Source organism: Peromyscus maniculatus, chromosome 3 (genome assembly GCF_049852395.1).
Source record: "Peromyscus maniculatus bairdii isolate BWxNUB_F1_BW_parent chromosome 3, HU_Pman_BW_mat_3.1, whole genome shotgun sequence".
NCBI lineage: Eukaryota > Metazoa > Chordata > Mammalia > Rodentia > Cricetidae > Peromyscus > Peromyscus maniculatus.
Window position 1 is genome coordinate 85,684,340 of NC_134854.1, and position 15,090 is coordinate 85,699,429.

Consider the following 15,090-nt stretch of genomic DNA (forward strand, 5'->3'; position numbering starts at 1 on the left):
TCTTGAAGAGAGAGGACACTATCACTTACGGAGGTTGGGATGATGGTGAGTCCTTCATAACACATAACACAGCAGAGATGCCTGACAAAGATGAATTCCAGCACCGGAATTTGAGAGACATGTTTTTGTGGAAGAACTCCAAAATCTAGAAAGTTTGCTTAATGTTAATGTCAACTTCGTATGAGATGCCTGGATTGCTGACAAATAATTGTTTTTTGACATCACTGTTGGATCTTTGGTGAAGAAATTACATATGGTAAGTAGCATGAGAAAAAGACCCCCTTCACCCAGGAGAGTGGAAAGCATCTAGTCTCTTGAGCCTCAAATTGAACAGAAATGCAGAGGAATAGTAAATTTTAATCGTGTTCAACCCAAGACAACACCACATGCATCCCTCAGACAAGTACTCCTCACTCTCACATCTCTGATGTCCAGTTGAGAATTAAACAGTCTTTCTCAGTTCTTGGGCCTTCAACTAATAAAAGGACCAACACCATAGCTCTCCTTCTTCTCAGGGTTTGAGTTCAGATGGGTATTCTTATGCAGTCTACTTTTGGTTTTCTTGCTTTCAGATGGCTGATCTTGGAACTTCTTCACATTCATAATTGAATGAGCAAAGCATATATATATATATATATATATATATATATATATATATATATATATATATTTAAATTAATTGATTTATTTTATGTGCATGGGTATTTTCTCTGCACACACACACACACACACACATACACACACATATATATATATATACAGAGAAAATACCCATGCACATAAAATATATATATCTGTGTACTACATGTGTGCCTGGTGCCTCCAGAGGCCAAAAGAGAGTGTTCCTTTGGAACTGGAATTACAGACAGTTGTTAGCCACCATGTGGGTGCTAGAAATAAACCCAGAGTCCTTTGGAACAGCAGCAAGTACTCTTACTAAGCCATCTCTCTATTCCCGTTTTTTTTTTTAATCTTTTTATGGTTATGTACCAAGAGGATTCCATATGTTATAATTTCTGTATAGAAAAAACACAATATATGTGGTATAGATTTTTTTTTAAAATAAGCTATTACAAGGGGCTGGTAGAGATGACTCAGAAGTTTAGAGTACTTGTTGCTCTTGCAGAGGACCTGAGTTCAATTTTAGTAACCACATAGTGACTCACTACCATCTATAATTTCAGTTTCAAGATTTTAGAACCCTCTTCTGACCTCATAGTGCACCAGGCACATATGTAATATGCATATATATGTGCAGGCCAAACATCTGTACACATATAAAATAAATTATAAATACATAATTTTTTTTTTTGGTTTTTTGAGACAGGGTTTCTCTGTGTAGTTTTTGGTGCCTGTCCTGGATCTTGCTCTGTAGACCAGGTTGAGCTTGAACTCACAGAGATCCTCCTGGCTCTGCCTCCTGAGCGCTGGGATTAAAGGTGTGCACCACCACTGTCCGGCCATAAAATTTTTAAGAAAGAAAATAAACTATTGTAAGAAAATTAGCTGCTATTGCCCTGCAGAACGCAAGACATGCTGTGCTCATATAGATCCTCATAGGTTCTTTCAACATTTCTGGTCCATGTGCTGAGTGTTTGCTGGGATGTCGCACAAGAGATAGATACACAAGAAGAAAGACTAAATTTCCTTCTATCCCGCTAGATCACATCCAGAATGGAAGAAAGGCATTTCCTCATCCCAGACTTTGGAACACGCACGCGCGCGCGCGCACACACACACACACACACACACACACACACACACACTAAAACTCCATGCTATTCAGATTCACACGTGTAATTCACACTCTCCAGTAAACAACTACTTTCTTGGCTTTGGTCATAAACTGTAATCACTGTACAGGAGTCCATATGAGAATAATGGTTCTTCAAAGAAACTGGACTATGAATATGCAAAACTGAGAAGAGTTCTTAAACGGGCCTTGCCCCTTGTTGTGGTTGAGTCTGTAAGTGGTAGAAGCTCATTTTGAAGAGATGGCACGAAAGTGTCTATGGTGGCTGTAAAGTGCCAGAAAGCAAAGCACTTTCATCTATAAACTCTTAGCAGACCCATGTGTTACATTTTGACATTTACAACATGGTAGGTTCAATAGACACACAATCTCAGGGGACTTCCATTCTCCATCAGACTCCCTACACCCTCCCTGCCCCCACCGCCCGAACTGCTCTGAATTCTGTTCAGATATTGAGTGTATATCTTCTGATTTTCTCAGGCTCATCTGGTTTCCTGAAGGAGGTTATAAATGATCCTGTTACAAGGCTGGATTATCTGCACTGACAATAAGCATAAACTTTGTACAGTCCTGGGCATAGAATATGACAGCACTTACCAGTGGAGCTCTGCGACCCATTGGTTCAGGATAAGAGTGGCACCTGCCATTCAAAGTAATAGTACGTCTGTATTGATGGTGAAGCACGCTATAATCATGGTTTTTTAGCAACAGCTGCTTGACTGCTTTTTTTTAAATCTTATCCACTTTCCAGTAATTTTATCAATTTTTAATCAGTACATCTAACCCACTGTAGCTAACATGACACCACCATTAATACTTGAATCTTAATTAAAGTGCTCTAGGGTGACTGAGAAATTGATACTTGCTCCTCTGATTTTGCTAGACATTATCCTATTAAGAAGAAATTGTTTTTCAGATTTTGGGGTGACTTAAATGTATATTCTTGTCCCTTTAAAATTTCCACCATAGTTTTTTTTTCCTTCAGAAAAAAAAAGATAGTAGATTGCAATAAAAATAAGCAACCCATATTCTTGCTGTTTGAGAGAACATTATGTTGGTTTTGTGCTCTTGTGTGCAGTATGTTGTTATTACATACATGATGCTACCTATATGCTATTTTTTTTTACGTTTATTGATTCTTTGTGGATTTCACATCATGCATTCCGATCCCACCTATCTCCCTGTACCCTCGCATCCATCCACCCTTTCCCCTTGCAACCTCCCTAAAACAAGACCTAACTTAAAAGAAAAACCAAAACTGAACCAAAACAAAAATTAAAACAAAAACAAGAAGAACCTTGTCATGGAAGCTGTAGTGTGGCCCAATAAGTCACACAGTTTCACATTTAGTCCATACATCTTCACTTGTAAGTGTTGTTTGCTATGAGTCATGGTCTGGCTCAAGGCATCTGGTTTCTGCTTCACCACCTATAATGGGCTCTCACTGGAGCTCCTCTTAGATATCCTACTGTTATCCTGTGTCATGGAGATGCTACTGTTTTGGATTTGTTCCCTACATTTTCCCTGGGCAAAAAAATAGAGCTGGCCCTGGTGATATGAGTGAGGGCAACCTGGATCTAAGGGTCCAAGAGCAGGAGAACTAGCCCTGCTCCTTGCTGTAGGCTGCATTGGATAAGGTAGTCAAGGCAGTGGGAAGAGCACATCTGGGTAGTGATGATGAAGGAAAGCTAGAGAGCTGACCATGCCAACTATCACTCAGGCCTAGAACCAGGGCTATGAGTTGGCCCACTCCAACAGCCAATGACTAAGAACTGCTGAAGCATGTGAAAGGGACAAACCTATATGTTATTTTATATACAGTAGAACATAGTTCAGAATAGTTCAGAACATAGCTTGAATTTCCAAAAAGCTTGGAGTGTTTTCTTACATGGCTGTGAGCTGACTGAGTATCTGCCATTATAGCATTGTTTCTAAGGAAAAGACATGCAGAAGTGCAAAGTACAATACTTTTTATTGAGACTTTAAACCTAAACCAATATAGAATTAACATGAACAAATTCTATTTATGCAATGGTAAGTAGTTTTGAAAAGGCAGTTTCCCCTTTACTCATGTCTTTGACAGGCATGTAAATATGCTGCCTAGAAAAGGAGAGTTGATTTCCAGCTGTGGGGCAATTAGTAGTATTTCTTTCTGCCATTCTCACTGTAGTTCTGTATTAAGGTGTGGCATATTTAAATTTCTTTTTGTGTACATTGAGGGAAGAAAATATTAATCAAGATTTATTAGAAGTTATCAAGGTTTAACATTATATGATTTCTCACTCTAATACCACCTTGCATTCATAGATAATCCTGAAAAACTGTCTTCCTGATGGGCAGGCACAGAGGTCATTTTATTGATACCCAGATATTATCTACAACACTAGACTATGCAATGCATCATGTTATTAGAAGCAAGACTAAGGGGTATTCTGAAAATTTGCAGTTCTATCCAGTAAATAGTCCAGATTTTAAAGTTGAATAATGACTTTACACTATGAAAATTTTATTAATTCTTAACTTTATTTTTTATTTTCATTATTGTATGTTCATATGTATAACATGGGTGTGAGCACTTATCAAAATTTTTTATAAACTCCAAACACTTCTAAAAGCCAGTTGTTCAAGGTAATAGTTTCAAGGTAAAAAATACATTTATTACAAAACAAAGTCTCCATACTAAGATCGCATAAAGATATCTATTATTGAGCCGGGCGGTGGTGGCGCACGCCTTTAGTCCCAGCACTTGGAAGGCAGAGCCAGGCGGATCTCTGTGAGTTCGAGGCCAGCCTGAGCTACCAAGTGAGCTCCAGGAAAGGCACAAAGCTACACAGAGAAACCCTGTCTCGAAAAACCAAAAAAAAAAAAAAAAAAAAAAAAAAAAAAAAAAAAAAAAAAGATATCTATTATCTACATTTATGCTCATGAGAAAACACATAAAAACAAAACCATAATATATATGCAAAATATCTGTAAGGAAAAAATGCTCAGACACAGCTTTGTGAAACAAACAAACAAAAAAACTTCAAAAATATCATAGTTTATTTTTTGTTGTTCATCTACTGCTTGGCACGGAGCCTGCCCTTAACTGGGGTTTGTGTACTCAGTGAGACTCCGCTGGAGAAAATTAATATGTCCTTTGGGAGCCGTTATCAGCTGGGGATAGTTCTGGGTTAGGAATGGAGGCCTGTGTCTATTTCCCCTCTTAGCACTGGGATCCCATTAGGCCCAGACCTGAGCAGCCCTGTGAATGCTGCCACAGTCTGTCTCTATGAGTTCATGCATGAGTCAGTTCTGTTGGCTTGTTTCCTAGGTGTCTTCCATCTTTACTGGCTCTCACCATTTTTCTACCTCCTTTCCTGCCAAGTTCCCTGAGCCCTGGGGGAAGGGATTTGATGGAGACATCCCATTGAGGACTGAGCGTTCCAAGGTCTCTCACTTTCTGCACATTGTCCAGTTGCAGGTGTCTGTATTTGTTCCCATCTACTGCAGACAAAAAAAGCTCCTCTGATGATGGCTGAGACAGATACTAAGTATGAGTTTATTGGACCATCATTCAGAGTCATTTTATTGCTACATTTTTTTTTTTTTAGCAGAGTAGGAATGGTCTACATAGTCTCAGGTTCTTATTCACCCAGGCAGTGGGTTGCATCTCATGTAGTAGGCCTCAATGCCAGTCAGATAGTGGTAGGTTACACCCACAACCTTTTTGCCACAATTGTACCAGCATATAGTATAGGCAGGTCACCATTAAACTGTTCATGCATTTCATCAATAATCTCACCAAGTGGTACTAGAAGCTGTTTCTGTTTAGAGCTACTTCCAATGTGAGATAGTGTTTGAGTAATTGGTAGCACTTTATCAATCATAGAGATTCAGATACGGTGAAGGGTCTTTAAGTTCATTGGTAGTAATTTTGAATTTTAGAATTCAGTAAATATTCTATTTTCAGGATTATCAAATTTTATCATCATAGCAAAATCAAATTTTTGAAGTTCTTTTTTAATAATCAAGAGTGAGAAGTGAATCTTATTTTAGCACAATCCAACAAACACTTGGATTAATGTGGACCATGCTTTGAAATGTGTAATTAATAAAATGAAGGCATCTGTCTGAAGGTAATCATCATGAGTAAGTAACTGGATCCTCCCCCATGTAAATGGCTCTCATCACTCAGACATTTCTGAAGTGTTGTTCAGTCAGAAACTTCGGAAGGTTGTAATACCCTGGAGTACCTGAATAAAAGCAGTTTTGTGCTTTAAATGGAAATGTGTTGGAAATGCTTCTCTTTACTCTTTCAAGGTTGATATGAATCGTTTCTGGACTGAGATGAGAAATCATTCAGTCCCAGGCTCAGACATTTCAGAGTGGCTGATTGTAGTCATCTGGAGCAATGACATGATTTGAATAAGTACACTTCCATTAAGCAGGACAAAATTTTTGTTCAGGGTTATGGAAAATTGTCATACTCTTCCTTCTCATGGAGAACACATTGTATTAATGTATAATTTTCTTTGCAAAGAAAATTCCGAAGTGTGCAATTATTTTTAGGAGAAACACATTTATAATGTAGGGATGGATCCTCATCCTAAGTTATTTTTTATTGAAAACCATAGAATAATTTCTATTTCACCTTCTCTGCTTTCCTGTGATTTTAGCAGTTTGTTATTCTTAGACATCATTCCTTTTCTGTTCAAATAATATTAGACAAATTATACAATTTTTACTGTACTGTGTATTTTATTATCTTATGAGGTACATCTACACTTTGAAATACAGAAACATATCAAAATTTCTCTTAATAGGAAATTTTCTTGGTTTACCCCCAACATTAAAGGAAAACCAAAAATTAGAGACATAATAGCAAAATTTGCTGTAACATCTCTACCTTCTGTGTATAAAGTAGTGAGTTTGGAGGATTTTGTTTCTTGCATGGGGAACCTTTAGTTTGTTAAAAAGACTAAAGCTCAACGCCTAGATAAATGCCATCCCACTTGGCTGTGTCCTCTCATTCACACAGTAAAGGTCTGTGCATTTTCTTTCTTTTGCTGAAGGTGCAGAATTCTTCTCCAAATATATTTATAGTTATAGTTTTGCCGGGAGCCATCCCCATTGGTAGACAGGTCCCAGCAGAAGATGTAAGGAGTTGTGGGGGGGGGGGGAGGTGAGTCAGGCCATGGTGGTTGTGAGAATCTTGCAGCCTGATTGACTAGCTGCCAGAGTGCTTCTTTATTTATACAGAATTTGGTAAGCAAGGATACATTCATGATGTTCCAAAACATAGATCATATCATTTTTGTTTTTGGACATTTGTTTCACTTCCTTTTGCTCATCTTTCAGTCATCATTAATAAACTATGACAGAACAGAGTTATCATTTCCAGTGATTTTTCATCAGGTTTTGACATTATTAATAAACAGAGTTATCATTTTTACTCATTAACACTATAACCCTATTTTTAAGAATCTAGAGGCATATGACAGCCTGTGCTCAGGCTGGTAGCTTTTGTGGCTACAAAGACATTACACCAAAACAAAATCTTCAAGCCAGTCTGAGCATATCGCCATGACCCAAGCAATGTATTATTAACTCTAAATGGTCAGAATGCCCAGGAAAAATCTCAGTCCAAAGCTGCTGCAGTTATTATTCAAATTCTGGCATAATACAATGTTTGTATTTTCTATCTATATAGAATTTGTCTATATGTCTAATCCTGACATTCTGTTGTTCCTTGGTCATAGGACATCACAGTGGCTCTACATGTGCTAACTTTTCAAAAAAGGGAGGTCCCGACATCTCATTCTTTTATCATCTTTCCATTCCATACTTTGCTCATCAATATAAGTCTCTGTGTAGGGCTGAGGTAACTTCAGCTAATCTAACTTTGTTGCTGTATATACCACGTAATTGCCTGAGTGTATACAGTGGGAAGGGGCTTGTAATCTGATCTGTGGCCAACTCCTCTAGCCCACTGAATCTTGTTGACCTTTTAAAGTTTACTTTGTTTTGAATATCTTGTTTCTGAATAAGTATAGGGACAGATGTTTCAAGAATGTCTCATAGCCTCATAAAGAGACCTCCAGCTTCTTTACGTGTGTCACAACCTCCAAGACATAAAGAAGACCTTCAAGTAGATAAGAATATCTCCCTAAAAGCAGGAGAGGTAGTATGTTTGGAACTTTCCTGGGTAAGCTTAGAAGCAGTACTCCTGAGAGGAGGCATATATGATTTATAAGAAATTTCTCATCAATCCAATATCCCCAAATTGTACAAATATTAAAAGTCTCCTGTGCCGGGTGGTGGTGGTGCACACCTGTAATCCCAGCACTCGGGAGGCAGAGCCAGGCAGATCTCTGTGAGTTCAAGGCCAGCCTGGGTTACCGAGTTAGTTCCAGGAAAAGGCGCAAAGCTACACAGGGAAACCCTGCCTCGAAGAAAAAAAAAAAAGTCTCCTGTAGCAGGAATCTTAAAAGGTCTTATTAAGTAAATCAAACCTAAGGCCAGTTATTGTGGTGAATGTTGGAAGATCAGAGAAGCAGAACAAGCCACAGCTACCTCACCCCTCCAATTCCTCAGCTGATCCTGTTTCCTCAGATTGGAAACTTCTGAGTCCTTATCCAGAATGAATCTCAGCTGAACTGCTACTCCAAAGACTGAAAGATTAACCAGCTAAAAGCTTCTAGTCTCTGGTCTTCACGCCTCATATACCTTTCTGCTTTCTGCCATCACTCCCTGAGATTAAAGGCTCACTTTCTGGGATTAAAGGCGTGAGTCACCATGCTTGGCTGTATCCTTGAACACACAGAAATCCAGGTAGATCTCTGCCTCTAGAATGCTAGGAGTAAAGGTGTGTGCTACCACTGCCTATCCTCTATGTTTAATATTGTGGCTGTTCTGTTCTCTGACCCCAGATAAGTTTATTAGTGTGCACAATATTTCAGGGAACACAATACCACCACAGTCTCCCAAGTATGCAACAGGTGAATGTGAAAACCAAAGGTGGCATGGCTGCCATCATGTGGCTCAGCTTTGCTGCATCTTTGTCAAGCAGCTGTTCTGGCTTTATGATTTCTGCCATCCCCATCAGATATGGCTCTGCCATAATTTTATCACATTTATATATGAATATGAAAATGAGCCAGATACTTTGTATATAAGCTATATTTACTGTGTGTGTGTGTGTGTGTGTGTGTGTGTGTGTCCTGACATGGAAGACATACAAATAATATATCCTGATATTCCTTCAGCTTTTATGTCCTAGCATAACATATAGATGGCAAAATTCATTGAAAACACCAGTAGTTTCTTTCATACTTTCATGCTGGCATTATGACCTCATTAAGCATCTGATTTTGAAAGACTGTTTGCTTGTGATACATGTAGAAAAAAACAAGATATATGAATGATACTAGGAAAGGTACAAGAGATTTAAGGTTTTCCAATTAGGTACAATAACAAGTAGGAAGTGAAAGAAGCCCTTTCCGGATGCAGTGAAATGCAGATGACAGGTTGCCCCAAGCAACTGAAGCTCTGTCCGTAGCAGCATCAAAAATAGAAGTCACATTAAAGCTAAAATGGATCCAAGAGGATAACAAAGGTTTTTTTGTCCACCATGCCTGGTAGTGGCAATTAGATAATTAAGAGCAGAGGATTCTGCAGCAGTGTGACAGGTGTCTTTCAATGAGATGAAAGAGCAGTGTTTGAGGAAGGCATCCAGTAAGAAAGGAAAACTCATACTGTACTGACTAGTCTCTTGATAATAGCTTTGAAGGGAGTAACACTGGGAAACATTTTAACTATCACACTATACATAGTACCAATTTTAACAACATTAGACTCAGTGGGTAGAAGGAATTTAAGTCTGTAGAAAGTAAACTGAAAATGTATTTCTTATTCTTATCATCAACTAAGAATTCTGTTGATATTGACCATTTACCAAAAAAGAAATGTTAGAAATGTACTATATGATAGCAATTTGTGTCTGTCATTAATTTATGACATTTTGTAGATTTTATCTCTTGCATTATGTAACAAAAGTATACTTCTTATTGTTTTCCTTTTCTCCAAGTTACTTCTTACTTTAGGAGGACAAACAAGACAGTCTTCATCTTGTATTGCTAGAAAATGGATAAACAATATAAACAGTTGACTATTACTGAATTATTACCTCTAGATATAGAATATATGCATTCAGTATTGATATATAATATAATATAATATAATATAATAGCTATATTATAACCAATTGCAGGTCACACTTTTAAATAGTATTTTTCTCATAAAGTCTGTACTTCATGATGAAATATAATCAAGCAGTGATACTCTTTACTGTTATCAAAAGGACAACCATGTGGCCTCAGATACTATAAATAAGTTGGACAGATATAAAGATCAAACTTTTCTCTGGTAGTAAGAAAATAAAATGGCTATGATAAAGCCTTGCAGATATTTGTTAATAGACATACAGGTGAAAAAAATGAAAATTTTAGTTGACCAAAGGTCAAAGGAGGAAACAATACTAGAGTTTGTTAAAATCATCTGTGGTGGTTACTAAAGTAGGTAAGAAAACTGTGTTGTTTGTAAAAAAAAATAAAATTCTTTACGTTAAAAAGTAAGTGATATTAATATTATTTTCATGTGATTAATGGCAAGCATACAGACCAAAAAGAAGAGATAGTGCTATTTAGTGTGGAAAGGAAAGAGCATGATATATGCAAAGCTCCCTAAGTGCATGGTGGTACAGTAGAAAACCAGAGTGTCTCATCTTGCCATTTGGGTCCACAGAGGATGACAACCTGCTCTGAGCTAAGTGCAGTCACCTGTGGACAACAGCTGTGGAAATCATCTAAACCCATGGCTGACCACTCCAACTATAACTGACTACTGTAGCTAGTGCATGCAGTCATTCTTCGGCTTCATTTTTCTCTTACCAGAATGTTAGTGTGTGGAATGAGGTAGTAGAAAATGTCCAATAATAGCAGACTACTGGAAGAAGCTGGCACCAGATCAAGAGTATGGTTGAGAAGTGATGTGTAGACATCTTACCCTTAAGGTCATAATGCCAGGAAAGATAAAACCTCACAGAATGATAGAATGGTCCAAAATAGAAGAGTCAAATACATATGCTTGTGTAATTTCTCCTTTTACTCCAAGCAGGTCTCAGTTACATTCTTATATTATAAATATTTGGCCAACTAATATTCTATAAATAAATGAAAACATTTATGATAGTCTACATGGAAAGAAAACTAGTTAATTTGCTTTTGCTTAATGACCCCTTATCCAGCAGGGTTTTGTAAGGAACAGAACTGACAGAATGAATATGTACTGTAGCATTTGATCTAAACCAAAGAGCTAGGAGAGAATATGTGTTCTCAAGGGGGCTTTGGGAGGTTAGCTTACCCACCTTACAACATGGGGGCTGAGTTATTAGCAATGGGTAATAGCATGCTAGAGAGAGACAGAGAACCCATTAACTGCTCAGTCCACAAAGCTGAAGCTGCCTCAGTTCCAGGCTGGTGCTGGAGATGGAAGATTCTTGGATAATCAATGGCCTTCAGTTCACCTTGAAAGGCCCAAGAAGCTGCGTTCTTGTGTTAGCCAAGAAGAACAGCAGCAGAGAATGACACATTCATCAGCAAAAAGCAAGGGCGGCAGATCCCTCAGACCTTTTCATAACCGGGCCATTGTCAGAAGGCAAGGCCCATTCCAGGGGAGAGTTTCCTCCTTTTGGTTAATTTTTTCCCAGAAATGCTGTTGTAGACCAACCAATAGCTATTACTCTTTCTTGATTTCAGGTCCAATCAATTTTACAATCAAGATGAACAATCTATTACAGACCCCTTGCAGGAAGGAGTGAGACTCGCAACTGTAAAGGGATCTAAGTATCACTAGATTTTCAAGTAGCGATTAATTGCTGCATGCACAAAGCATCAATTAATCACAATTAGGCATCAAGAGGGACACGAGTTAATCTATCACTAACTAGGTTTTCAGGGTGCCAGGAAAAAATCAGAGAAAAGTATACCCCTTTAAAATATAGAAATCATGATTCTGAAATCACTTCAGTTAAATACAAATGTCAAATATCATCAAGTACACACTTTGAATGTATTAATTTAAGCCTTGGCAATATTTCACTGAAGAAATTTGGAAACATAAATGGCAGAAATAAATCTAATGTTTATGACCATGAAAGCCATTGTATTTTTGTGGAAAGGTTTAATTACCAGGATGTGTTTAAGCAAGACAGGGTGATGATGAAGATGTTCAGTCATGTCTGACCCTGTATTCCACAGGAAATGTGGCTGTAATGATCACATAATGAGGCTCCTATATATATATTTATATATATATATATTTTTTTTTCTTAACTCCTTCAATAATAGTACTTAGAATAAGCACCCCCTTTAAATGCATGTCTCCTGTGTACTGAGATTTCAGTTTTCTCAGTTCTTTGAAGGTTAAATTTAATCTAAGGTTTTGCACAAGTCAGTTTTCCACTACTATTACACAATAACAGAGATAATAAACTTATGAAGAAGGAAGGTTAATTTGGCTGAGAGTTGGAGTCATTTGATTCTATTGCTTTTAAGCCAGATTGAGGCAGGTGATCACTGAATAAATGCAAGCTATAATAAAGTCCAATAGCTTCACAGGTGCATGAAAAGGAAAGAGAGGGGTGAGAGATATCAGTATTCTATAGCCCCTTCTAAGGTATGCCCCAAGGATCTAATTCTTCCTATGAGGCCATGGTCTGCAGGATTTTCCACCTTCTCATAGGGTCAAAAACAAATATAAAATAACTTCGAAACAGATATTCTTAAAATTATACATGCATTTCTTCTCTAAGATGATTTACAGGTTAATCCAAGTCTACATACTTGTTGGCAAAAACTAAGGAAATAAAAAGAGAAATTATTCATAACCTACTATCCTGAAAAAAAATTGTTACTAGTAATTAATGGTTACCCCTTTCCCCCCTTTTTTTTCCAAGCTTGATACAGGATAACGGTATAGATTTACTTTAACATGTGTGTCTTTGGGGAACAGTCCAGATCCAGACTATAGCAGAATTCTGGAGGTATGTCCTAGTTAGCTTTCACTGTCAACTTGACACAGCCTACAGGTGACAGGAAAGCATTGATTAAAGAATTGCCTAGGTCAAATTGCCTGTGAATATGTCTGCAAGGGTGATGGCCTTGATTATTATCTGATGCAGTAGAACCCTACAAGCTGTGGATAACATCATCTCTAGCCTTGTCCTTGGTTGTATAAAAGATAGCTAAGTAAGCATACACCTGGGAGTGAGTGAGCCAGAAAGCAAGCCAGCAAACATCATTTTAGCATGGTTCCTGTTCCAAGTTCCTGCCTTGACTTCCATTAATAATGGACTGTGACCTGGAGTGTAAGATGAATTAAACACTTTCATCCACTAAGTTTCTTTTGGTCATAGTATTATATCATAGCAACAAACACCAAACTAGAATAGTGTGTTTTTAAAAATAAGTACATTTCTCTTCCCATTGACATAGTTAAATGAATAAGATAATAGATTAAAATAATAAACCTTATTGATCTTATGATACTAAGATTTGTGGTTCTCTCTTTTTTTTCAAGATTATTTATCTATTTATTATGTATACAGTGTTCTGCCTGCATGTCAGAAGAAGACACCAGATCTCATTACAGGTAGTTGTAAGCCACTGTGTGGTTGCTGGGAATTGAACTTAGGACCTCCCAAGAACAGCTACTGCCCTTAACCTCTGAGCCATCTCTCCAGCCTCCTGTCTTTTTCTTTATGTGTAAAGATTCTGGTGGTTTTGTGCTTTATATGGGATGTGTATGAAACAGATGTTGGCTATGAGATTATTCTATCATGGGCAGGGAGTGGAGGCTTGGTGCTTTGTGTGGGATGTATATATACATGCAAGAACATGTTAGCTATGATATTGTTCTGGCATGAAACATGGTTATTCTGTATATAAATAAATGCTTACTTTAGAGTTAAGTTGCCATTCTGAATGCATGGTTTTAACTAGCACTCTGTTCAAGTATAAATCCAAAGTTTAGTACTAATAGATTTTACTTTAGTAACAAGTCTTCCTTTATATTCTAAACTACTTTTCTAAAGTTTACATGTAATCCCTTTAAGTGGTACTGATGTAATCTATTATATGTCAATTTTTTTAATGTAAAGATCTATTTAAAAGAATAACCCAATATAGAATATTCTGAAATAACATAAAAAGGATCATGTAGGTACTTTTTATTAGAAGTTAAAGAATGACAGCTTCTGCATAGCATTGTCTTAAAATAATGCAAGTGCAGGTAAATCTAAGTGAGAAATATGAAAAAGAGGAATACAGAATCTACTAATACTCATCCTCAAATGTCTGACTGCTTTATGTTGTGACTCTGGTGACTATGGAAGGCTGAGAACATGTGTGCAATGTTCTATATCCTAGTGGTTAGTTACGAACACGAGTTTCTAAGTGTCCCAGCTATCCCCCTGATACCACCACCTGGAGATCAACTGAACGCTTTCTGCCTCATTCCTGGTAGAAAGAGTAAGAATGTTAAGGGATGGTCTCTGAAACCCTCTACTCTCAATACTGAAATACAGAAGGTAAAGCATATTGTTTGGCATTTGAAATATCTCCACGGGCTTGTATATATGAACCATTGGTCCTCAGATGGAGGCATTGTCATGCGAGGGTGTGAAACCTGCAGATGGGGTGTGGCTGGACAAAATGTGTGACTGGCGCTGGCCCTTGAAGGTAATAGCCCAGACCTACACCCTACCACATTGTTTCTGTGATTTCTACTTCATTCAGATAGGAGCAAGAAGCCCCACATTCCTGCCATCTTGCTTTCCCAGCCAATGTGGACTATACTCTCAAATACAAGCCAAGAGTGATTGTTCCCTTGAGTTGTATCTTGTTAGGCACTTGGTCAGACTGACAAGAAAACTAGTATCAATAGGATTATAGGAAGTGCACTGCAGAAATCTTACCTAGTCTGAATCATGGTCATTTGATGCTGTTTCTAACTGCAATGTTGGCCATTCAGGAGCCAAAGGTAGCTGCCAAGGCTAACACACTGCTTTGTGGCCAGCACTCTTTTCTGACAGCAATGAATGATGAGACCTAAGATGGGTGTGCCCTTTGCTCTAGTGCACTGTGACTGCAGAGGATTCTGGGAAATATGGAAACAGTTTCTATGTGGCCATCTGTCTACAGGGGCATGGATGTATTGTAAACAGTTTAGGTTTGTGACACTTAGTTCCTCTGTTGTTTGTGTCACTGTGTGGATGCAGCTGAGGGGTAGAGTGTGAT

General features: G+C 37.8%; 1 protein-coding gene across 2 annotated transcripts in view; it reads left to right on the top strand.

Moving 5' to 3' along the window:
* Positions 1–15,090, top strand: part of Grid2 (glutamate ionotropic receptor delta type subunit 2) — a 1,417,491-nt gene that overhangs the window by 881,275 nt on the left and 521,126 nt on the right. The window lies entirely within an intron of this gene.